The sequence below is a fragment of the Molossus molossus genome, unplaced genomic scaffold (assembly GCF_014108415.1).
Source record: "Molossus molossus isolate mMolMol1 unplaced genomic scaffold, mMolMol1.p scaffold_m16_p_8, whole genome shotgun sequence".
In the NCBI taxonomy this organism is placed as follows: Eukaryota; Metazoa; Chordata; class Mammalia; order Chiroptera; family Molossidae; genus Molossus; species Molossus molossus.
In genome coordinates, this window is record NW_023425402.1 from 91907168 (window position 1) to 91935020 (window position 27853).

The 27853-nt window shown below is 33.6% G+C and overlaps 1 long non-coding RNA gene across 1 annotated transcript in view; it reads right to left on the minus strand.

Annotated features, from left to right (window-relative positions):
- Nucleotides 1-27853, minus strand: part of LOC118621631 — a 347996-nt gene that overhangs the window by 4286 nt on the left and 315857 nt on the right. The window lies entirely within an intron of this gene.

A 27853-nucleotide genomic window follows, 5' to 3' on the forward strand; every position in this document is an offset into this window, starting at 1 on the left:
AAAAGTCCAAAGTCAAGGTGTCAGCAGGGTTTGTTTCTTTGGATGGCTCTCTCCATGGCTTGCAGGTGGCCAGCTTCCTACTGTGTCCTCATATGGATTCTCCTCTGTGTGCGTGTATGTATTCTGGTGTCTTGTCTGTGCAAGAGCACCACTGTGTTTCTCTGTGAACCCACATTTCCTCTTCTTGAAGTTACCAGTCAAATTGGACTGGGGCCTCCCCTAATGACCTCATTTTAACCTATCACCTTTTTCTGAAGTCCCTATCTCCAAATACAATTGCATTCTGAGATACTAGGGTTTAGGGTTTCAATATATAATTTGAGGAGTGGGCACAATTCAGCTTATAAGAAGCACCTCAATGTAGCACTAAGGTTCTAGCACTGAAGTAGACAAAATCTCTGTCATTTTAGAGCTTATATTCTTCTTCTCAATATCTCTAAATACTCAATTTCCTCATCTGTACAATCTTAAAGGTTATTGCTGGCACAGTGGAGAGCGATTAAGATAGTTCCTAGCCCACAGCAAGTCTCAACAAATCGGCATGAGACTTGTGATAATGAGGCCTGTTGATAAGCTTGAGCAAGTCAGGGTTAGACATCATCACACATCCTCTCCCACAATTTACATGAGGTGGTTTCCTTCAGGCAAGGCCAAGGTCTCTGTCCAAGTGCTTCATTCATAGGACGTGCACAGCATCTGACAAAATCTTTCTAAATTGTTTGCCTTTACTATTAATATAACTATAGGAGTCACTGACTTCCTGTAAATTATATAAAAAATTGCTTCTGATAAGATATTTAAATTCTCCTTTGTTACTTCTTGAAGAAAGTTTAACTTTCTAGTTGTTTATGTTTAGTTCAGTATATTTGGGCCCAAGGTAGAATGGTACTGACCCCTTCTGGTTAACTCTATTACAAATTCCTGGGAAATGTATTTTTAATTTGTGATATCTCAGTTCAAACAAGTTCTTCAACATTGACATAGTGACAAATAGCATTTCTTTTAAGAGCTTTTCCCAGGAATCCTTATGCATATCTACTTATTCAGCAAAAATAGAATTTGTGCCTACTCTGTACAAGAATGTATCCAATGTTGTAGACGCAGAAGTACACAAAAGTATTGACTAGTAGATGTATGTTTTTCTGTGGAAGATACACGGTTTATACCCACTACTCCAGTTCCAAGCAATATTGACCATCATTGTAATTTAAAAGAACCTCTGGTGTCCTCAACTGCAAAATAAAGTATAACAGTGTATTTACATTTTAGGTATAAACTTTTATTTTTTAATCATTATATTTAAAAAAACATAATTACAAATATAGTTTGACCCAGAATTATCTTGTTTTAGACATTTGAACATAATAATTTCCTTAAATGTACTCTTAGGTAATTATCAAGTTGCTTTATGCTAAATCTTAGCAAGTATACCTATTACATATCAACTATGTCCTACCGCCATTTAAGGCCATTCTTGCCATTACCTTAGTTCAGTTAACTGTCATTTCTCATATGCATTACTGCAAATTTTCAGTCTTATAATAGATTCTACAGAGAAAAGATATCTTTCTGTTTCCAAATTATCAACTGACTTTCACTTCTCACTACCCTTCACATTATACTGTACTTTTCAGCAGGATAAGTAAGAGGAACTTTCAGTTCCTTAAACATGACAATCTTCAACCACAATAGTCAACTTTATTTCAAACAGAAAATTCCACTGGAATCTATTGGTGAATTTATTTTTGATTTCTATTTTTGGTGATGGGAGGAAGCAGTTTCTAGCTTTCTGTCTCTCTCACTAGACTCATTAAACTGTGAGCTAATAAAGGTTGGGATCATGTCTTTCCTCTTTAAATGATCAGTTTCTAGCATAGTTCCTTCATTATCCCCCTTATTTTATTTAAATATCTTTAGTCATATTTTTATATCATAATATTCATTCTTTTCAAATGCACAATTCAATGCTTTTTAGTGAATGCATTAATTTATTTATTGTGAAACTATCTTAATAAATCCATTGTAGAACATTTATACCCTAAATGGACATGTATTATTTATGCACATATACTGCTTGTCCTTCTTTCTTCCGGCCCTCTTGCGCATGACCACTGATCTACCTGCTATTTTACAGATTTGTCTTTCCTGAATAAACTGAATCATTAAATCAGTTGTCTCTTGTGTTCGGGTTCTTTCACTAAAATATTTTGAGGTTCATTCATGGCATAATACATATATTCATAGTTTGTTGCTTTTTTATATATCCTAATATATATTAGGACCAATCACTTCTGTTGGTCTCTGCTTAGCTGGCGATCTCTTAAATTCTCCTTTATTATGAAGGGTAGTTCTATAAGATACAGGATTCTTGGTTGATAGCTTTTTTATTTCAAAATTTAAATATATTTCCCACTGTCTTCTGGCCTTTGTGATTTCAGACAAGTTAGCTGCTGCTCTCATTGAAGATCCTTGTACATGATAAGTAATTTTTCTCTTGATGTCTTCAAGATTTTCTCTTCATCTTTAAGTTTCATTAGGTTGATGAAGAAGTATCTAAGTGGATCTCTTTGAAGTTATTATACTTAAAATTTGTGGAGCTTATCTGATGTTTAATTCAAATATTTACACACATAAACTTGGGAACATTTTATTCATTATTTTTAAAATAATTTTTGGCTGATTTACTATTGTTACTTCTGGTTTTTTCTCTATTCACATGTTGCCATGGTTGATGTTATTCCTTGTGTTTATAAAGCTCTGTTCCTTTTTCTTCATTCTTTGTTCTTCCTCAGTGTGGTGTATTTCCATAAAGCTATGTTCAGTTCATTAGTTACGTTTTTCTGCCAGCTCCAATCTGTTGTTGAGTCCCTCTAGTACATTTTAAAATATCAGTTATTTTACAATTAAAATTTACAATTTTTATATTACCCTTCATTTTTATTAAAATAAAAATTTTTATTTATAATAATAATTGTTGTTATTATTTCTACCTCTTTTTTTGAAGTTCTGCATTTGGTGAGACATAACTGCCATACTTTCCATTAATTCTGTAAAGGTAGTTTCATTTAGCTGAGTATCTTGTGAATGTAAGACGCAGCTATATGCTATGCTGTCTATATGAAATCCACTTTAAATATAAAGAGAAAGCTGGAGTAATTATATTAATTTCACAGAAAGCACACTTAAAAACAAGGAACATTCTCCTGGATAAAAGGAGTATTATATAATAACAGAGAACTATATTCCTCAAGAAAACATAAAAATCCTTAATGTGTATGCACCTAACAACAAAACTTCAAAATAAAATATATGAGGCAAAAACTGACAGAACTGTTAGGGGAAATAAATAAACCTACTATAATAATTGGAGACTCTAACACCCCTCTGTCAGTAATTGATAGATCAAGCAGGCAGAAAATCAATAAGGATATAGGTGAACTCAACTGCATAAATCAATCAACTTTATCTAATTGACATTAAATGAATATTCCATCCAAGAACAAAACAATGTATATTCTTCTTAAGTTCACTTAAAACATCTATCAATGTAGACCATACTCAGGCCATAAAACACATCTTAACTAATTTTTTAAAATTTGAAATTTTAGAAAGTATATTCTCAGACCACAGTGGCACCAAATTAGAGATCAATAATATAGAGATAGCTGGAAAATCCTTAAGTATTTGGAAGTAAAAATGTGCACTTCTAGCCTGGCTGGTATGACTCAATAGATTGAGCATCCTCCCATGGACTGAGAGATCCTGGTTCGATTCCCGGTCAGGGTACATGCCTGGGTTTCAGGCTCGATCCCTGATGGGGGCGTGCAGAAGGCAGCCGATCAATTTGTCTCTCTCACATTGATGTTTCTATCTCTTTCTCCCTTCTTCTCTCTCTAAAATATCAATAAAATTATTCAAAAAAATATATATATACACTTTTAAGTAGAAAATGGGTCAAAAGAGGTCTTAAGAGCAGTAAAAAATAATTTGAATAAACACATGTTTTTAAAAATTGTCGAATGCATCAAAAGCAATGCTTAGAGGAAAATTTATAGCACTAAATGCATATATCAGAAAAAAATATCTAAAATCAAGAACCCAAACTTCCACCTTGGTAATATTGAAAAAGAAGAGCAAATTAGGCCTACAACAAGCTAAGGAAAGGAAAAAATAAAAATTAGAGCTAAAATCAACAAATTGGAAGAAGAAAACAATAGGGAAAAAAACATGAAAACCAAAAGCAGGTTATTTGCACTTATCGGTAAAATTGGGAAACATGTAGACGGGTTAACCAATAAGGAAAGATACTAATTGCCAATGTCAGAAATAAAAGAGGAATGATCAGACTGATGTTATATTCTTGGGATTCATTCTATGATTTATTTCATGACCAAGTAAGATCTAGTCCTAGTATGCAAGGCTCGCTTAACATTAAAAACAATAAATATAATAAAATGTATCTATATACTAAAAAGAAGAAATAACATATGATCACCTCAATTAACTCACAAAATGCATTTGACAAAATCCAACACCTATTCAAGATATAAAAAATCTCAGTAATCTAATAGTAGAGTGAAGTTTCCATGGTTTAATAATGACCATCTACAAAAATCCTATAGCTGTTGTTATACTTAATGGTGAGAGAGTAGACACTTTACCTCCTAGATCAAGAGCTAACCAAGGATGTCCTCTCTTACCACTTCAATTCATCATCACTAGATGTCCTAGCTAGTGTAATAAGAAAAAAATGTAAACCGATTATTAACAAGAAATATATAAAACTGTCTTTTTACACAGATGACATTATTGTCTCTGTAGTCACCACCTAAGAATCTACATAAAATCTCCTGGAACTAATAAGCAAGTATTGAAATTTGGCAGGTAACAAGGTGAATATTCAAAGGTTGTTAGTCTTCCTATATATTCCTAATAAATTTTTAAATTTTAAATTAGAAAGTACTATTTATAATAGAACACCTCAATATGAAGATTTAGGTAGAAATTTAAGAAATGTAATCCAGGATCTATATGCATTCAACTACAAAACTGATATAAGATTTTAAAGATCTAATAAGTAGAGATATATTCTGTTCATAATCAATATTATTAAGATGTCTAGTCTTTTAAACTTGATATAAAAATTCAACAAAATCTTTATAAAAATCTCAGCAAGTTACTTTGTTGATATTGACAAATTAATTTTAAAAGTTATATAAAAATGCAATGGACCTCACACAGCCAACACAACACTGAAGAACAACAGTGGAGGAGCTCATACTGTTCTATTTCAAGATTTACTATAAGGCTGTGGTAACCAAGACAGCATCATATTGCTGAAAGAATAGACACATAGATCAATGAAACGGAATAGAGATCCCAGAAATAAAAACATACAGACATATAGTCAACTGATTTTAAAAAAATTTTTTTATCATCCTCACCCGAGGACATTTTTCCATTTTTTGTTCAGGTAGAGTGGGGGGGAGAGAGAGGAACAGAGAGAGAGAGAGAAACATCGATGTGAAAGGGACACATCGAGTGGCCGCCACCCGCACAACCAACCAGGGCCGGGGACAAACTGCAACCGAGGTACGTGCCCTTAGCGGGAACTGAACTCGGGTCTCTCCTGACCGCAGGCCGACGCTCTAACCGCTGAGCCAAACCGGCCAGGGTGCAACTAATTTTTTATGAAGGCACAATAGCAATTTGAAAGAGGAAGAAAATTATTTTCACCAAATGGCACAGGAATAATTGTGTTCATGTACCAAAATATTAACTTAAGCCTATACCTTACATGTTGCACAAATACATGTCAAAATAGATTTACGCAGAAATAAAATGCTGAAATGTACAAGTCATATGAGAAAAAATATATAAAAAAGTCTACATAACTTGTTTTAGTAACAAGTTGTTAGATACAATAATAATATCAGGATCATGAAGCGAATACGTTGAACTTTATTAAAACTAAAAATCCACTGTTATGAGAATGAAAAGCACTGACCAGGAAAAATACCTATAAATCCCTATCTAATGAAGATACAAAAAACTATTAAGAACAATAAGAAAATAACCTGTGTGAGTTTCTTGTTTGGGTTGTAATATATTACTATAAATTCAGAAACTTCAAACACACAAATGTATTATTTTAAAGTTTGGACGACAGAGTCCAAACAATAGACAGACATGCCTTCCTTCGGAGGCTTAAGGGAGAATCAGCTCCTCTGCGTTTTCCACGTTCTAGAGGCTATCCTCCTCAATGCCATTCCTCCTGATCCTCACAGCATGCCTTTGTCTCCTTCTGCTAAGGTTCGCTGGGATTATATTGGGCCTACTAGATAACCCAAGTTAATCTTCCAACTTCAAGATTTTTAACCAAATCACATCTACAAATTTCCTTTGACATTTAACAATACATAGCCCCAGCTATTTGGATGTCAACATATAGGGGGTGAATAAGGGGGAGTTTTTATTCTATCACACAGCCTAGTTAAAAATGGGTAAAAGATCTGAAGAGACGCCTTACTATACACACACAAACACACACACACACACACACACACACACATACATATACATATATATACATACACACACACACATATATAAATATATGTGTACCAATCACATATAAACATAAAAAAAAACCCTCAACGATATTCGTTATTAGTGAAGTGCAAACAAAAGCAATAATAAGGTGCCATTATATACCTATTGGAATGACTGAAATACAAAACAAAACCTGGTAATAGTAACTACTGGTGAGGATGTGTAGCAACAGGAACTCTCATTCATTGCTGGTGGGGTACAAAATAGCACAGCTATTTTGAAGACAGTTTGGCAGTTTCTTACAGATCTAAACACAGTGTTTCCATAGCAATTACACTCCTAGATACTTACCCAAAGGATTTGAAAATGTATGTGCACATAAACATCTATGCATGGGTGGTAATAAAAGCTATATTCATAATTGTCAAACATACAAACACGCAAGTCTTCCTTCAATAACTAAGTCAAAACAAACCATGGAAGCCTTGGCTCAGTTGGTTGGATCATTGTCCCATGCACCCAAAGGTTGCAGGTTCGATTCCCAGTCAGGGCACATACCTAGATTGAGGGGGCTGGATCCTTGATGGGATGCATATGGGAGACAACCGTTTGATGTTTCTCTCCCACATCGATGTTTCTCCCTCACTCTCCCTAAAATCAATAATGAAAACAAAACAAAACAAAACAAAAACGACATATTCTCCAGTGAGGAATGCAAACACACACACACACACACACACACACACACACACACACACACACGGCATGACATAGAATGGAATGCTAACCAGTGATTAAAAGAAAGGAGTTATCAAGACATTCAAAGGCATGGCTGAATCCTAATGTATATTTCTAGAAGAAAACTGCTGGTGTAAAAAGCTTGCATAGTGTAAGATTCCATTCACATGACATTATGGAAAAGACAAAACTATAGAGAGGAAAAAGAACTTAGTGGTTTCTATTACATTTTTGGTGAGGCTCTTGTCTGCCCCAACTGTACTCACAGTCTTAGGTGATATTACCAGCAAAATACTATTGTTTTCAACAATTCTTGGAAAAACATTTTTTTCTCCCAAAGCTGAGCTCCAAGTTAAATCAAATAGCTACAAAATCCTGCAATTAGAGAAAACAAAAAGCTTTATCAAAATATAGACTGTACTATGGAATAGGATTTTCAACAGAGCTCCAAAAGAGATGCCATCTCTGTTGGTGGTAGGTGTGCTGGATTTCATGCCCATCCTGCCGTTGAGCCGGGGCGTGAAGAAGGACAGAAAAGTCCGAAGATAAAAAACTAGCATCCATGCTGCTCTTACTGAGGTTCAGTAATATTTCTTGAGGAGAGGCTCTCCATTTATTCTATGCATCTGCTTGATTTCCAGGGCTCTGAAATGTGTTTTTTATTGTTTTGTCACTATTTTCATTGCTTTTTTTCTGGGAGAGCAATCTCTCATAAGCATAGATCTTGATGCTCAATATATGAATATTCCAGCTGGAGTAGAATAATTAATGCAGCTAGGTTGTAGTGGTATAATAAATTTAAGTCAAAATCTAGAGGGGGCACAGTTAAGTGCCAGTATTAAAAGCTTATATTTTTGTCCCATAAATAGAGGAAAAAATCACTCAATATTTTGAATAGAGAAATAACCTGGGGAGAAATGTGATAAGTATTCCTGCTAAGTGTAGATGAAGCATTCAAGAATGTGCTGATAAACAGAAGCACATTGGGTTTTTTTGTTTGTTTTTAAATCTGGGAATAAAATGAAAAGTCATGAATTAGTGGGGTCATTAGAAATGTAATGAATTGCAGGAAACATTTTTTTGGAGTGCTCAAAATTTTGAGATAAGTGAAAATGAGAAAGCTAAATTCAAAGGTGCTTTTAAATTTGTAAGTTTGAGTTTGGAGAAATTGATCCATTAATGGAAGACAGAGAGTACTGTTAAGAGGGTAAAAATTAATCGAATACTTTAAGTTTCAATATTGGTGAAATATGCAAGATGAAATTTACATACAAAATGTTAGAGACATGTACCTAGAGATTAATGTCTGCTAATATAAAGATAAACGTAAGAATCGAAGCTAAATAGCAGAAGAAACATTTTTATTTTTTTTATTATTTTTTTTATTTTTATTTTTTAACATACTTAGTGTTAGTTTATTAAAAATTTAGAATATGTATAAATATATATACATGGATAGAGAAAGACATTTGAGAGGGTATTCCCCCAAATCTTTACACTAGTTTACAAATAACCATATTTATAGGAACTAGAATTTTGGGTTATTTTTACGTTATAAAATTTTTTTTAAAGTTAACACTTTTTTTTTTATTAATTAATTGATTTTTGTTACAGCTGTTTCTCCTTTTTCCCCCCACTGACTCCCCCCTTTCCCCTCCATCCCTGCCCTGTCCCCAGCTTTGTTGTCCATGTCCATTATTCATGCATACATGTATATAAATTCCATGGTTTATCTCTCCCCCACCACCCCCTCTTCTGGGGATTGTCACTCTGTACCCCACTTCCACGTCTCTGGGACTACCCCATTACTCAGACTGTTATGTTCATTATACTCCACAAATAAATGAGATCATATAATACTTGTCTTTCTCTGTTTGGCTTGTTTCGCTGAGGATAATACTTTCCAGGTCCCTCCATGTCATCTCAAAGGATAAGAGATCTTTCAGCTGCATAGTACTCCATTGTGTATATGTACCATCACTTTTTTATCCATTCGTCTACTGATGGACACTTGGGCTGTTTCCAGATCTTAGCTATTGTAAATAGTGCTGCTACAAACATGGGGGTACATATATTCTTTCTGATTGGTGTTTCAGGCTTCTTAAGGTATATTCCTAGAAGTGGGATCACTGGGTCAAATGGAAGTTCAATCTTTAATTTTTTGAGGTAACACTATATTGTTTTTCATAGTGGCTGCATCAGTCTGCATTCCCACCAGCAGTGCACTAGAGTCCTCTTTTCTCCACACTCTCACCAACACTTGTTGTTTGATGATTTGTTGATGGCGGCCATTCTGACAGGTGTGAGGTGATACCTCATTGTTGTTTTAATTTGCATCTCTCTGATGATTAGTGATGTTGAGCATTTCTTTATATGTCTCTTAGCCATTTGTATGTCCTGTTTGGAGAGGTGTCTATTTAGTTCCTCTGCCCATTTTTTTTAAAAGGGAGACACCGTGTTTATAGAGAAGGGCCTAGTTACACACAGAAAACAGTTTTGAAGGTGGAAGTAGAGCCTATAAGGACACAAACTCAGGACAATTTGCTGAGCTCTATCAAAGGTGTGATGTTGATGCCATCTTAGAGCATGTTCACTATAGCTAGACTCACAGAAAACAACTGAATTAGCAAAGTGAAAGAAAGGAATAGAAGAGATAGAAAAGGAAATTTCATTATCGCTTTGTCATTCCATTCATGGTCACCTGACCATTACGGAGAACCAGAGCATAAATAGAACCAAGACCATATTATTATCTCAATGAAATAGTTGGTGTTAACCATTTTTAGACACTGCTTTTTATTTGAGTTCTTGTATTATTTTATTTCCTTGTACAAAGAGACATGACTTACAGTTTAAAAAATTTTAAATTATTTCAGTTCTGAAGAATCACAGCTAAAGAAAGGTTTAATGGGGCATAGTTAAAATTTTGGGTAGACCTCTATGGAATGAAGTAGTCACCTTATATGTATTTCTTTTATAAGATAGTAGTACCACTGCATTGCATTTCTGACTTGTAATTATGGAGCACAAGTTACTAGTTTTATCAGGAAAGTAGTGTTTTTGATGTTGACATTTAGATATAAAACGAGAATCAGAACATAAAATGACATATATTCTTAGCTTGATACTATTTTAAATCAGGATAATAAACTACCAAATATGTTTTACTCACATTCAATTTGCTGTCAGTTGATTCTGCTCATAATTTTTCATTAAAATATTTGTGTTTTCGGCTGTTTATTATATATTATAGGGAACATTTCCTTACATGCAATGTAACATATTAATGTTACCAAACTAACACTATTCTCATGTTCCCACTAATACAATTTAATGCAAAATCTCTGTTTCATTACATCATTAACATGGTATCTTAAGTGTTTAGGAAACAATATTAATAATATTGACACCAACTCTAAAAATACATATCAAATATTCTCTTCCCTTACTACATTATCTGAGGTTCTACCTGATAATAATCTCCTTTACGCACATGTCTGTATTTCCCATATAAGCAAAGTTGAAAAATGTTGGTCTGTTTCATTGACTATATTTCTTGTTGACCATCTCCTCAATTTTCATTTAAAATAAATCTTTACAAATGTTTAACTATTAAAATAAATTATAATAATGTCATCCTTGAATTTTTTTAACTTAAAAGTGTTAAAAAAAAAAACTAAATACATGTTTTCACAAGCATAGTCTTGTCATTTAAAAAATCTTTGAGATATAATTACTGGAATTTATGTTTTTACATTTTGCTAAATGTACCATACAAAAATAGCCCGTTTCTGCAAAGAAAACCTCTGCCAAAGACTTTTTATTTTTATGATGAATGTAGATTCACTACTAAAAAGCAAAATTTTCATTTCAATTGTTGAATAAGATGATACTTAAAATAATTCAGTTGGTTAAAATTAGATGCCCAGGAAGGAAATATTTTCAGATTTGATAGCAGTTTTATTTGATTGCTAAATATAACTGTGCTAATCACTTAACATATAAAAGGCCAAATTACTCTTGATATTCATGTTGACCTTAATAATGGTACTTTCTTCACATATGCAAAGTATTAAACACACTTTCAGGATAACATATTAATGTGTATTAAATTAAGCCAGGCCTATTTTTAGACAATGGAAAAAATTAGCACTATGACTTAAATTTCCTCCCATTAAAATTCTACCATTTAAAAAAATTTTTTTAATTTACCTGCTGCTTGTTTTAAAAGATGGCCTTTGTAAACTCGTAGGCTAATTTCATCAGAGGAAAGTATAAGTTCCCCAAATATTTGTGTTAGATTTAATTATAACTATACCATTACATTGTCTGGCTCTTTCACTGAAGCTTTCTGGGGTTTCCACTCATTGAAGGAAATGTTTCCATAAAAACCAAAGCATAACTGCTAGCTAAAACTGTTGATTTATTCAAAAGCATTTATGTGTACCTAATGCAGCCAAGTCTTTAATAAAGAACCTAGAACCTAATGACAGGGTTGTTTAATGGATGGAAAATGTATTTTCAGTTTCAAACCAATTGGATACTAGAATAGTTGGATCATTATATTTAAATGTATGACCCATGGGGGATTCTCATTCCAAACCAATTGGAGGTGTTAAAAATGATTGCTGTGGCCTTATACTGATTTAATGTATCAGAGCACCTAAATTTAAAACAGCTACTGAGGAAACCTGTTGTACGAATGAAAGTGTGAACACCTCTGGGTTGGAAGGCAAGCTAGATAGTAGTGCTCCATATAAGCCAGTTTTTCTTTGGGGGCATTTGTAATTGATTTCATAATATTCTTTTTTAATGAAATTCCATAGCAGTCTAGTTGTACTGTATTAAGACATCTCCCAACTCCCTGCACAACCAACACAAATCCCATTTCAATATACTAATCTCAAATAAATTTGTTTGCAATTTATTATTGGAATATCCTCAAAACATTCCAATTGAATTATTTTTAAGTTATTTTTTTTCTAAGAGCAATACATGTGCTTATCTGCATACTAACCCCTAAGACCAGATTTATATTGCCAAGTTTTTTATTTTAAATACATTTGTCTATTTCACCCAAATTCAGCAGTCAAGAACAGGAACTCAATTTTCCAGGTCCGATGAAAAATATTTATGTGAGACTTCTTGTTCATAAATTATTATCCATTTCTAAGTTACGGCAGCAGCGAACTAAACATGGGACCCTGTGAGATCTCACTAGTCACATGTCCAGGAGGCTGCCTTTGCCACGAGGAAACGGATGTGCCTTCTACTACTGAATAGCCAAAATACCGTTTAAAAAAATTTTTAAAAGAGATAAACAAACTAAAGAACTTCTATGTGTATATGAATAGCCAATGGACACAGACAAGAGTGTGGGGAAGGCAGGGGGGGTCTGGGATTGGGGAGGAGGGGGTCAATGGGGTGAAAAAAGAGGGACATCTGCAGTAGATTCAATGATAAAGATAAGTTAAAAAAACATACAAAGACTTTTTTAAAATGAACTATTTATATACTTATTACTTATGGCTATTTAGCATTTGAAAATTTAAAAAAATGTATCTGAAGTTATACAACGCTACCCTAAAATTATTCTAATTTTAAAGAACCCTCTTTTGAATAAAGTACTTATGGTGATTGATTTATTTCATTGCCTGCTATTATAAGTGAATTATTTACTTTCTAAATGTTTTTTACTCACCTCCACACCCATTCTGACCAAATAAACTTGCACTTGTAGACAATGAAAAAAAAATACTTAGCATATGTTCTCGTATAATAAGTGTTTAATTTAGCTAAATATAGAAACAATAGAAGACATCCAGGTGGGTCTTCTGTCCGCAGTTAGATAGAACTAAATATTTCAGGCCTGACGTTCAGTCTTAATGAAAATAGAGTAAATATTTGTAGAACATGAATACTAATGCAATACAGCCAAATAAAGTGGTATTTAGTTTCCTGCTTTTCCATTGCTCTGCCACTATACACACAATTTTTAAATTCCAATGTTTCTAAATACATACTCCTCTTATATGCTGCACATGGAGACTCTTAAATAACTATGTAGTATGGGTAAAATATAATAACCTGTAAGATCTCTGCCAGCTGGCACTGAAATGAACCTTCATAACCCTTGTTTTCCCTTTTCTGAAGGACTCCCTGAGGATTACATTGAAAACAATTTTGTCCTACTGTCTAACACAGTTCGTGCATCAACTCCAGCCTACAGTGACACAGAATTCTTGCCGTGTGCTACCCTGAATGATATACAATGTACATTTGGAAGATAATCTTAGCATTTATACAACATGCAAGGTCTAGATCTTACTGACATTTACCAATGTAAATTACAAAGGAGAAAAGCTTAGGAAAATATATCTAGTAGCCATGACTAAATATATGACTCCATGTAACAAAATTACTATTCAGTAGTTCAAACAGTTGCATTAAAAACTGTATGCACTTGAAACCTGTATAATTATAGTAACCACTGTCACCCCAATACATTCAATACATTTTTTTTGAAAAATGTGCAAAATTTAAGTGCCATGTTTTAAAAGAATAGACAACATGTTGTGATCTTTAAATTATTCTACTCAAAAAACTTGTTCTCACCAAGCCAAGTGGCTCAGTTGGTTGAAGCATCATCCCCTACACCAAAAACTGTGAATTCAACTCTGGTCAGGGCACATACCTAGGCTGTGGGTTTGATCCCCGGTCAGGGTGCATACCGGAGGCAACCAATAGATGTTTCCCTCTCACATTGATGTGTTCTCTCTCTTTCTCTCTAAAATCAATATATTAAAAACAAACAAAAACTCTTGTTCCCTTTTTCCTTTATATTCTTCATTTGCTTTATTCCTTTTCATTGTCTTTACTCCCATATTTCTGTCTGATATTATCTCATAAATTAGCATTCATTCTTCAGATAAGTAACGTTAAAATATGTTCTTTGTGTTAGTAATAAACTAATTTTTACACTATGTACTCCTTAGAGTATCTTTAGTTTCCATCTAAAACTTTTCATTATCAATTTAAACAGGTGCAAAAATTCAATTTCCAGAACATTAAAAATATTACTATCATCAAAACTGTTGCATTACCTTTTAAAATGAAGCCAACTAAATCTAATTACCAAAGTGTTTTGTAACATCCACTTTTACATATATATTAATGAAGTCTTCTTTATTCAATAAGATATTTACATTATATATTTTCTTCCTAGTTTTACATTTAAGTTCCTCCACCTGATTTAAAGCAAATGCAATCCAGCATATCATTTAAAATATATCATTTATTACCTAATATACAGAAGTTTAAGTAAAAAACCTTAAAAATATTAATTTTTATTCCTATCAGTCCCTAAGGGTTAAAATTTTTGCTCTTTATTGAATATCATTAAATTTAGAATTAGTATACTACTAATCAAAAGATCATTAATGTATTACAACATTTGACACTAATAGATAAGACTGTGTTTTTGTTATAATCCACCCATATTTTCACTCATGCGGTTTATTTTCTTATTTAAATAAGAAATATTTTGAGGGGGTCAATGGGGAAAAAGGGGGAACATCTGTAATGCTTTCAACAATAAAAAAAATAGGAAAAAAGAGAAATAGTTCAACATTATATTGTAAATTTAAAAGTGTTATGTGCAGAAGCACCAAGTAGTTTAATACATTTAATAAATTGTTATAGCAGTGTCGTTCCTATAGACTTTTGGGTTATGTAAGAAAATCCTATAGTGAAAAATCAGCAAAAATTATTTTTAATGATCTATCAACTGTCAACATGTATAGGTCTTCTAATTTTCAAGTTGAGACATTATCTAATTGCAAAAGAAATCTCTTGTTGAATGTCAGTTTAAATGTCACATCTTACTGGAAACCTTCTCTGATTTCCCAGACTTAGTTATTTTAACTATTATTTCATACATTGCTCTGCTCTGTCTCTACGAGCACATGTAGGCTGTCTAATGAGTAACCTGGCCTCCTGTTTAATTACTGAACTTCTTAAATATAAGGACCGTATGTGGTCTTTACATGGTTGTATTTATGTGTGTTGAATAAAAGGAATAATGAATGGATATAAACCTATTTTACTACACATATTTTAATATTGCCTAAATGAGATAAGTGTTTTAATTTGATAATGCTCTGAAAGTTGTTTCTTGCTTTCTAAAATAAGGCTAGTTATTCAGTACCAAAATCTATCATATGTTTTCTTGGTTATATGTTGCTGAATTGAGACATGAAACTGAATTTTGAAGGTCATGGATTAGAAATGGCTTCTGATTTTAATTGAAAATAGCATAGCACAAATTTACGGGATAGTAGCTGGTCATGATGAGTGTACTAGGTCTGTGGTCAGACAGCTTTTCCGCTATTGGCTGCATATCCGTGGGCAAATTATTTAACCTCACTATGTTTCAGTTTCTTTATCTGTAAAATGGCAATGATGACAGCGAACACCATATAAAGTCATATTTAAAACGAAAGAATATGAGAAATTAAGTTGTTAGCTTGCGTCTGCCAAGCATATTATAAGTCTCTAGTAAACGTCTTAGTCAGCTCAGTAATCATAACAAAACACCACACACACGGCGGCTCAAATAACAGACACTTATTTCTCAGACTTATGGAGGCTGGAAAACCCAAGACTAACGTGTCAGCAGATTCTGTTCCTGGTCAGAACCCTTGTCCTGCCTTGTTGAGGCCTGACTTCTCCTTGGGTTCTCACTTGATAGAGAGAGAATAGTGCTGGTCTCCTTCTTCATAAAAGGTCACTATTCTTGTTATGAGACCCCACCCTCATGACTCCATCTATATCTAATGACCTCCCAAAGGTCCCACCTCTAAAAACCATCACACTGCAGGTTAGAGCTTCAACATATGGATTGGAGGGGACTACGAACCTTTAGTCCATGCCAGTAAATGATACTTGTACTACTTCTACTTTTTCCATCACCAACACCACCTTAAGTAGCACAGTGGTACTTCATCATTTTACCTACTGTGCATGGCCAACATTTTAAGCATTAATCAAATGCAGAGCAATGCAATGTATCTGTGGCCAGAAAGCACGCATGCAGAAAGAAACATAATAATAGAATCCCACACGTGCATATGGTGGGTACCAAACAGTATTATAAATCATACGAGCATCTGCAGTCACAGGCAGGTTCAGCAAATAAAAATTTGAGCAAGTTGATGCTGGGAGACCTAAGATGCAGCTTGAAAGAGGTTAAACTGAGCACTGTTCTCCGAGCAGTCCCATCCTTCGAAATCTTCATGTCAATCATCATTAGTGTTGCAACAACAATATTGTCTTTGCAGGCTGATGGACACAAGTATGTTCTTTTATTTTTTTCTTTTGTTCTTTATCTTCCCTTTTTCTTTCTCTCTCTCTCTCTTTTATTTTTAGTAACCATGACTCATTAAGGCAAGTTCATGGGACTGAATCCAGAAAATGACTGTGGCCACATGCGTGAGTGTGAGTGTGTGTGTGTATGTGTGTGTGTGTGTGTGTGTGACTAATAGTGTCACATAGTGACTACCAAAGTCTCAGTTCCATTCCCTCTTTCCTTATTTGAGATTCATCACTTCTTTACTGCAGAAAGAGCTCAAAAATGTTGAAAGAAATGTAAGTTCTGTGAAATCTCCATCAAAGCAGGAATTTATTTGCCCCGCCATATCATCAGACCTTAGAAGAATTGCTGGCATATACGAAGCATTGAATAATATCTGTTAAATTCATTAATGACTATCTAACATATTTTGTGTGCTATATCTACAGCTTGCCAAGCCTTCTTAAACAATTCAATTTATGGGATAAAAAAACTGCGTCCAGAACTTAATGAGAAAATATCTCTAAATAATTTATCTGTTCAGTGATTTCACTCATTTCATCCATTAGTAAGCACCTATAAGGATGTAATGATTTGTGAATGATTACCATATTTTTCATTAATTCAGCAAAATAAACTATTTTGTATTGTGTAAATAAATGGTGTATAATTTAAACAAATCATGTCATTTGAATTCAACAGGTAAAATAAGAACATTTAATTTTAAGTATTCATTATTCTCCATTTTTCTAAACAAAGATTCACCACAATCTGAATTAAATTGGTTAACAATAACATTTCTATCACTACGTATGTATTAAGTGTTCAATGGGCATCCTCTAGGTTCATTTGAGGCATGGAAAGAACCTACGATATCTATTTTTCTTGTTTAAGAAAGCCCTAGGTCCATTTAGGAATGGCACAAATTTAAGTATAAGTAGTGATTTCTCCTTTTGCTTTTGGTTTTAGGTTAATACTTTACAGAATCATTTACATAGAAACTGATACCTTAGCTGAAAACTGTTTTGAGGTCATTTGTAAGAAATTCGTACCTCAAAAAAATAATAAGCATTGACTAGTTTAAAACTTTTATAAGGAATACTTAAATACAGTAAAATACACAGATTTGATTGACACATAGACTAACTTTTAGAATAAGGAGAATAACCTCCAAAACTCCAGATGGCCTATTCTATGTCTTCAAAAGTAACCACTCTTCTGATATTTATTATCATATATTGGTTTTACCAGCTTTTATTTTATATGAGTGGAATCCATCCATTATGTATGGTTTTTTTTTTCTATCTCTTTTCATTTAAATTTTGTCTCTTAAATTAATCCATATTTTGTAATAAGAAAAGCTTTTTTTTTAATGTTGTATTTCTGTATAATATTTTCTTGTAGCAGTATACCACAATTTATATATCTTCTTTTATTGGTAAATATTTACATTTTTTTCTTAAGTTTGGTCTATTATAGGTACAATATCTAGGAACATTTTGTTACAAAGTCATTTTATCTTGTTTGGTTTTTATACACATTCAATAATTTCTCTCTTTATAACCAGGCTTCTAAGTTCAGGATCATAAGGTAGCTCATAATTAATTATGATTCCATTTATCAGTGTATTATTTTTTTCAGGGTTAGTACTTTTGTGGCCTACTTACTAATCCTTGCCTACTCCAATGATGTAAAGATATTTTTCTAGGCCGTTATGGCTCAGGGGTTGAGCATCAACCCATGGACCAATAGGTCACTCGTTCAATTCCCAGTCAGGACACATGCCCAGGTTGTGGGCCTGATCCCCAGTGAGGGGCATGCAGGAGGCGGCCAATCAGTGTTCTCTCTCATCAATGTTTCTATTTCTCTCCCCTCTCCCTTTATCTCTCTCTAAAATTAATAAAGAAAGAAAAAAATGATATTTTTCTATGTTTCTTCCATAAAGTTTATTGTTTCTTATTCGTAACAGGCCATATATGAACTCATCTTGAATTGATTTCTGTGAATGGTGTAAATGTCAGGTTTTTTTTTTTCCTATGTTGCTATCTAATTGACAGCAACATTAATTGAAAAGTCCATTCTTTCTACTACTGAAGTCCACTGGCCCCACTGGAATAAATTATATGAGTGGACATTTTTATGGATTATAAATTATTTTCCACTGGTCCGTTATATCTGAGTGCCAATAACACAATGCTGTAATTATTGAATTTTTATAATTATTGACAGCTAAGTAATTGAATTCCTCAATTCTACTCTTATTCACGATTGTCTTGAATAATGTAGGTACTTTGCATCCCCATATGAATATATTTTTTAAAATATTTATTTATTTATTTATTTTTGTTCATCCTCACCTGAGGACACTTTTCTATTGAGTTTAGATAGAGTGGAAGGGAGGAAGGGAGATAGAAAGAGAGAGAGACAGACAGACAGAGAGACAGAGAGAGAAAGACACATTGATGGGAGAGGGACACATTTATTATCTGCCTCCTGCCCAACCCCAACCAGGGCCTGGGATCAAACCTGCAACTCAGGTACATACCCTTGACCGGGAATCAAACCCGAGACCCTTCAGTTCATAGGCTGACTCTCTAACCGCTGTACCAACTCGGCCAGGGCCCCATGTGAGTTTTTAGAATGTGTTTGTGGATTTGCACAGGAAGATACAACACTGTTTGGAATAAATATAATAACAGATATAAAACAAAATTTTTAAAGCTGATGCAGATAATTCAATAATATTCTCTTAAATTATTATTCTCTGGCATTTTGGTGTACTTACAATTTCTAATAATAATTTATGATCATTAAAAAGTAGATACAATTTCCTATTTTTATTTTTTTATAGAAATACTTTTTCAATTTCTGCATTATTCTTCGAAATCTATGTTATTTCATGTTATGTTATGTCTCATGTTTAAATTATTTTTATCTAATGTACTGTTATTTACTATATACAATATATTATATACTATATAGATAATAAATACAAAGTATAAAATACATGGAATGAATCATTTTAAATTTAGATAAATTTATAATTTTCTAGTGGTCTTAGTAACTTTCAACACAGTAGACAAAGGAAATTGACTTTTTCTATGGGTTTTTGTTTAAGTACTTTGAATGGCATATAAAAATGTTTAAACAATACAAATTAAATGTATTATGGCTCATCTATACAATAGGATACTAAGGGAACTACAGAAAAAAATGTATAATTTGATTATATACTCTTAAGAAAAAGGAAATGTTACATATAGTTACCCTTAGGAAGTCCAAAAGGAAATTGGTGAGAGATTTGATCATTTTACTCTTTGCTTTTCACATTTCCACGTCATTTGAGATTTTATTGTGTAGATGGCTTTCATTAATAGTAATTACAATACAACATACTTGTAAAAGATTTCTTTATAAATATGAAATTAACATCTCTCAATATAAAAAATATGAAGGTGAAACCTAGCAGGTGTGGACTGAGCGTTATTCCATGGACTGAGAGGTCCCAGTCTAATTCCAGGTCAAGGCACAGGCCTGGGTTGTGGCCTCCAACCCCAGTGCAGGGCGTGCAGGAGGCAGCCAATCGATGTTTCTCTTTTACATCAATGTTTCTATCTCTCCCTTCCTCTCTCTCTAAAAAATCAATAAATATATATTTTAAGAAATATATGAAGGTGTTAAAATGATATCTCATGAGGGTAATCAAAATCGTTGAGGGAAAATCCATATTTTATCTTTATTTTCAAAGGCCTGACTCTCTACCTGAACAACAGTAGGTACAATAAAAATCACTGCTGCTCTCAATACAGAGGACACATCTTATATTTTTGATATCCTATTATATCAATGTAGAGTAATAGAATTTCTGTGAATTTATATATAACTTTGGATTTTATGCTCCCCTAAGTGTTTTAAAATACAGAGTAAGAATTAAAATATGACAGTTTCATAACAAATAACTTTTAGAGAATATCTGAAGCCAAAAGTTGTTACTCTATTAGTTACAGTAAATTATTTAAACTATTACACAGTCTTTCATTTATATTACCAACTCATCTATTTACTTACTACCCTATATGTACTATCACTAAAACTTCCTAAGTGGCTTTGGCTTCAAAAGGAAGCAGACGAAAGTGAAATCTGAAGGACCGTGTAGACTGAGTTCAGAAACATCAGTGAAGATATCAGAGAAAGATGAAGGGTGTAGCCCTGGCCGGTTTGGCTCAATGGTTGCGGTCCTGAGAGACCCGGGTTCGGTTCCGCTGGGGGCACGTACCTCGGTTGCAGTTTGTCCCCGGCCCTGGTCGGTCGTGCAGGTGGCAGCCACTCGATGTGTTCCTTTCACATCGATGTTTCTCTCTCTCTCTCTGTTCCTCTCTCTCCCTCCCACTCTACCTGAACAAAAAAATGGGAAAGTGTCTTCGGGTGAGGATAAAAAAAAAAAGATGAAGGGTGAACAGAGTCTTGAAGTTACTTCTCCATTATCATGGTAAAGCCTGAGAGTGACATAGGCAGAGGGTCACGTAGGTAATCTAGTTTCCCAGCAGGATATAAGGCACGGAAAGTGTTCACTTTCCACTGGCGTATTTTGAATAATGACATCTGAACTCAATTTCCAGATACACTGTTTTCTCTCAGAACTTCTTGTTGAAACATTGGACTAGTTGTTTACTATAAGTTGATGTCATCATATCAATGGGAAATAAGATATAAAATTCATCCTTACTTCATTTATTTCTACATGTTTAAGGCCTTGGTGATTCCGGAAAATATTATTGGTGTACATTTTGTCTCTTGTGACTTCAGCATGGTTCACAGCCTCAACGTTAATGCTTTCATTTTTGATGATCAATATTGATTTTATTACATTTTCTTAAGATTTATGTTACTGTCTCATATTGGACTAAAATATTAATATAGTTTATATAAAAGTTTTGTTTACTTGTGTCTGGGAATCTTACTGAGGAAATTATATAGTCTCATGGGCAGATAATTTTCCTTATATTGAAAAGAACTGAGTTTTTTTTATTCTTCATTTGCTTTAATGTAGCTGGGTTGTTAACTTCTAGCACATTGGTGGAAAAAGCCACAGCAGGAAGCTTTTGGTTCCTACCGAGATATGTAAATTACAGTAATAATCTTTGCATTAAAAGTGATAAAATAAACTTCATGGGTTTAACCCTATAGTTGTTATTCTAAACCAAAATAAATAAAGAAGAAAAATTTACGATTAAAAGAGGAAATGTTCAACAAATTGTATAGGGCTATTACCATACATCATAATCTTAGTGATTCTTATAAAGCTTCTATGAAAACACAGTGGAGAAATTATAAACAAGGTGGTCTGTTCCAGACCTGAGGTTTTGTGTCATCATTAATAAGAGCTATAACTGATTAAGAATCATATGGATATAAATGTACAATAAACTAGAAGTCTATTTTCTCTTCACAAAAAATAAATAAATAAGAAATAAGAAAGATACAAATGGGCCTTCTCTACTATGGGGGTGAATATTTCTTTGCCTTATAGCTTGCCATCCTATCTGAAAATTCTCCCTCCTTTTTTTTTTGAAATAACTTTCCAAATATAAGATCCTTGTGAAAATATAAGCATGTTGGGGAGTAAAAAACAAAAACAGAAACACTGCTAATCATTATTGTCTATTAAGAGAATTTCAAATGATCTTATTCACAATTGAGAGCAGAGTCTTAAAAAGAAAGATGGAGATTTATATATATATAAAAATTTGTGTGTGTGTGTATGTGTGTGTGTGCGTGTGTGTGTGCGTGTGTATGGCAAAGAGAAGGGGAGCCATCAGGAATTGAACTAGTGTCCAGCTGTGGTGTACAATGGAGGAGGGAGTGTAGAAATACATAGGTCAGGGAAGGGAGAATGATTAGTGTCATGTAATACCATTCCCTTATGACAAAATTTCATCTGAAGCTGGCCCTGTTCATGCCACTCTGGTGTCAATTAGAAGAAGACAAACAATAATAATAGCAGTGGTGGAATTTTGACAGTACTTACTATATTTTTTGAAACTGTATAAAATTTTTCACATGGGTTATTTCAACTTAAAGTGGGGTATAAGAGGGAAATTACAGAGCCAGGAGCCTGAAACTAAAATTTCCCAAAGCAGCATTATATTTTCTCTGTATAAAGTTTACTAGCAAATGGACCATATTCTGTAAAAGGCCAAAACTATTCAAAACTTTTACATGTACTAGTTTTACATGCACTATTAAAACTTCACATACTCAGACAATACTACTGCAATACATTTAATTTAAAATAAACAAATGCATAAATGACAATACACTATCAATTTTAAAAAGCTTAAGATGCTGAAAAAAAAAAGTTGCTAGGAACTTTTCTACTCTAAATCAATTTCTATCTTATATTTACAACTGAGAACGGCTCTTCACAGATATTTGAGCTTGAAGAAAAAAATAATAATAGAGGAGGAAGTCTAGGTAAATTTTCATTTCTTTATGTTTAGAAAGGTGTACTTTGAAGCTTTGGCCTAGTGCTCTAAAGATAAATGGTTTCTCACTTTAATGAGAATTCCAGCCTGGGCAGGGCTGATTCAATCCACATTGCTGTGCTGGTTGTTTATGGCTAGTGTCTGTTTCCAATGGGTAGCTGTGTGCTCTGATTGGTTGGAACTTATTGTATCAGTTGTTATATACAGTATTTTGAATAACACCTTAGAGAATAAGTGACAGAAAACTTGGAAGTAATTATCACCTCTTCTAAAAATCCAATTATGTAGGAACTTGTATCCTAGTTGTGAGAAAGCTGTCATATGTATCCTCTATGAGTAGCAGCTGCCCATTTTACTATTGCTCTCTGGAGAAATAATAGCACCAGGATGCCTGAACTCTTAAGAGAATAAATCAAAATATTTATCAAGCTTTCCACACTTGCTTATAGTGGTCATGTTTTGACACACTGAGATATATATGAAGTTTTTCAATTTATAGTTTTCACGTTTTCTTACAAAGTGATGATTACTATCCATTTTAATAGGTAAGAATCTCAGTCACTAAATCTTCTCTATGTCAGCCCAGAAAAATAGTCTAAAGGGTTTCTCTACCCACTTTCACTATTCAAAATTTATTAAATATCTATTAATATGCTAATTTCTATTATAAATGCTATGAATGTTTTTAAAAGGAAAAAAAGGCCCGACCAATATGGCTCAGTGGTTGCACGTCCACCCATGCACCAAGAAGTCTCAGGTTAGATTCCCGGTCCAGGTTAGATGCCCAGGTTATGGCCTGATCCCCAGTGTAGGGCATGCAGGAGGCGGCCAATCAGTGTTCTCTCTCATTGATGTCTCTGTTTCTCTCCCTCTCCCTTCCTTTCTCTCTCTATCATCAATAAAGAAAAAAAAAAAATTAAGTTCTTATATGTCACAACTCTCAGATTATGAGGGGATGTGTGCAATATCTCCTGATTTAATTCTACATGTCCTTAAGGGGTGATTTGCTAGAAAAGCATTCAATTTTATAAAAGAAAGATTCAGACAAATCATTAGAAAATACCTCCTGACTATGAGAATAATAATAAAACTGAAATGCATTTATTGAATAAATATTTACTAAACTTAATCTGTAGAGAAACTGCTCTGAAACAAAACTAAAGCTGCCATACCCAGGGTCTTCCCAGGTAAATTCAGCTCAGGGTTCCACGTGCTGGATTGCGGGTCAGGGAGAGGACGTCAAGGCCAGGCTGAATGCAGCTTTTATGGGTGCTATGACGCTTACTCTTATCCTGTATACGGAAACAACGATAGGCTTTGAGTATGGAGGTGGCTTAGCTAGATTTCATTTTAGATTATAGCAGGTAGTTGTATGGACTATAGATCTGAGGTTAGCAACCTTGAAGGTGGGCATACTAATTAAAAGGTCATGCCTGTTGTCTCTTCATTGGTGGGCAATTTTAATGCTAATCAGTTTCCATTAGAAATGATTTATCAAGTCTTATAGTTAAGTCTTTAATTCATTTGGAGTTATTCTTGTGCATGGTGTAAGAAGGTGTCATTTAAAAAAATTTTTTTTTTGCATGTATCTGTCCAATTTTCCCAACATCGATTATTGAATAGAGAATTTTTACCCAATTGTATGTCCTGGTCTTCTTTGTCATATATTAACTGACCATATAGGTGTGGGTTAATTCTTAAGATCTCTATTTTACTCCATGCATGGATCTATACATTTTTATCATAGTGCATACTGTTTTGATTACTATAGCCTTGTAACATAGTTTGATATTAGGTAGTGTGGAACCTCCAACTTTGTTCTCCTTTTTCAAGATTGCTGTGTCTATTTGGGGTCTTTTGTGATCCCATATAATTTTTTGGATTATTTGTTCTAGTTCTGTGAAAAATACTGTTGGTATTTTGATAAGGATTGCACTGAAAACATAGGCAATAAATTCTCTGACATTTCTCTTACCAATACTTTTTTTCTGATATATCTTCTCAGGCAAGGAAAACAAATAACAATTGGGACTACATCAAACTAAAATATTTTTGCACAGCAAAGAAAACCATTAAAAAAATGAAAAGTTAACCTACTGAATAGAAAAAGATATTTGCCAATGATACATCTGACAAGGAATTAATATCCATAATTAAAAAAAAAAACAAAACTCATATACCTCAACACTAAGAAGGCCCATCCAATTAAAAAATGGGTAGAGGATCCAAATTGACACTTCTTCAAAGAGGACATACAGATGGCCAATAGACATCTGAAAAGATAGTCAGTGCCTCTAATCATCAGAGAAATGCAAATTAAAACCAGTGAGATATCACTTCACACTTGTCAGAATGGCTATAATCAATAAATCAACAAACAGCAAGTGTTGACAAGGATGTGGAGAAAAGGGAACCCTTGTGCACTGTTGGTGGAACTGCAAATTGGTGCAGCCACTATGGAAAACAGTATGGAGGTTCCACAAAAAAATTAACAATGAAAATGCTTTATGGCCCAGGAGTTCCATTTCTGGGTATATATCTGAAAAAATCCCAACACTAATTTGAGAAAATATATGCACCTCTATGTTCACCGAAGTGTTATTTACAATAGTGAAGATATGGAAGCAACCCAAGTGCCCATCAGTCAAGGGGTGAATAAAGAAGATGTAGTGCATATATACAATGGAATATTAGTCGGCCATAAAGAAGAATGCAATCATACCATTTGTGACAGCATGGATGAACCTAGAGATGCTATGCTATCTGAAATAAGTCAGACCGAGAAAGACAGATACCATATGATTTTACTAATATGTGGACTCTAATGAGCAAAATAAATGAAAACAATAAAACAGAAACAGACTCATGAATACAGAGAGCAAATTGAGGTTGCTGATGGGAGGAGTCTTGGGGGACAGGGTGAAAAAGATGAAGGGACCCAGAAGCACAAATTAGTAGTTACAAAATAGTCACCAATTCATAAAATATAGCATAGAGAATACAGTCACTAATATTGTAATAACTATATATAGTGCCAGGTGGGCACCTGAATTATCAAGCAGATCACTTCATAACTAATATAATTGCCTAACCACTATGCTGTATACCTAAAACTAATCTAAAATAATATTGAATGTCAACTATAATTGAAAATTTTTTAAATAAAATGATTTATTAATGTATTTAATTATTGAATCTGCTTTCTTTGCAGGTCATGCCTCATCACTGCCATGACAGGGGTCCCCTGTGGGGATTCTGCTATTTATGCCCAGCAGTTACCTTTCAATGTGCATTTTATTTCTCCCAGTAGACAATATCTACTAAGCATTAAAGTTGCAGAGAAAATATTGGGGGTTTAAAAACATAACTCTGTTTGGTGCTTTTAAACAGCAACTTGTAAGTGGACATCTTTTCCTATTTCTTTAAGTGATACAGAACAAGTGTTACCCAGATATTTTAGTCTTCGCTCATTACTAATATAACTGCTAACACTGCTGAGCACCACCCGCATGTCGAACACTGTCCTAACCAGTTTATATATGTATTTTCTCATGTAACTCTCCCCACCAAAACTCTATGGGATATTTGCATGCCCATTTTACAGAGAGTAGGACTGAGATTTGGAGACCTAAGATCAATCTGGTGTACCATTATGAATAGCTTCTCTTCTGGAGTGTGTGTTCAGAAATATGACTTTAGAACCTAGAGTCAAATTTCTATCTTGAAATCATTGATGCATTGCAAGGTTAGACCAGAAGATAATGTACACTGTTTTTTAAAAAATACCATGAAATAGTAAACTAAAAACGAACAATAATTCATTAATCACAGGAAAGCAGTCACAGCTGTTTTGGATCAAGCTGGATATATTTACCAGAATTGGCACAAATATTTAGAACAGAAAGCAGAAGTAGAGCCATTGACTGAAACTGCAGGGGGAATTTTGCTGGGCAGAATATAAATTGTTCATTATTTTTATTGGTATCTTCCCATTTCCTTGTTTCCTTTTCCTCTTATTCTTTAATAATAATCAAGGCTTTGAATGAAAACACATATTTTTCATTGCTTATGTAGTTATCCCAGCCCTGCATCTTGACTCATTCGGAAGTCATAATCAGTTTCTAACATCATCAGGATTTCCACAGTAACAAGTTGGGGTATCAAAATCATATGAATATGACTTCAGTGGCAGCAGATGAACTCAGAAATAAAACACTGATTTTTATGAAAATATTCTAAGCCATAAACTAGATACGATAAATACAAAAAGATAACCCTGCTGCTATTTTGGGCTTTTAAAATCTTCTAGGACTATCCAACTGCTCTATAAAGGTTTTATTGAAACTTGGTTTCATCAGTGTGTCCAGCAGTGTTTCTTTTTATACCAACATCTGTCCTCATTCATCTTATTTAGAATGTGAAGAAATTTAAAAGATATAGGGTTTTTAAAAAATCAGTATTCTAAATTCATATCTGAAAGATTGCTTGAACATTAAAGATCTTTCCTTTCCAAACCATTTAAAAATGAAATAAGAGATAATTATGTAAAGTCATTTTGTCACCTAATATGTCTGAGATACATTAACAAAAAGGCAACAGGCTGCTGATGCATTTTCTCAATGCTGCATGTTTAACGACAACTCTGCTTTTTACCAAACAGTAGAAAAATGATTGTTTTACCAAATACAATTTGACAAGTGCATGGAATGTTCGTGTGCTCTATCATATT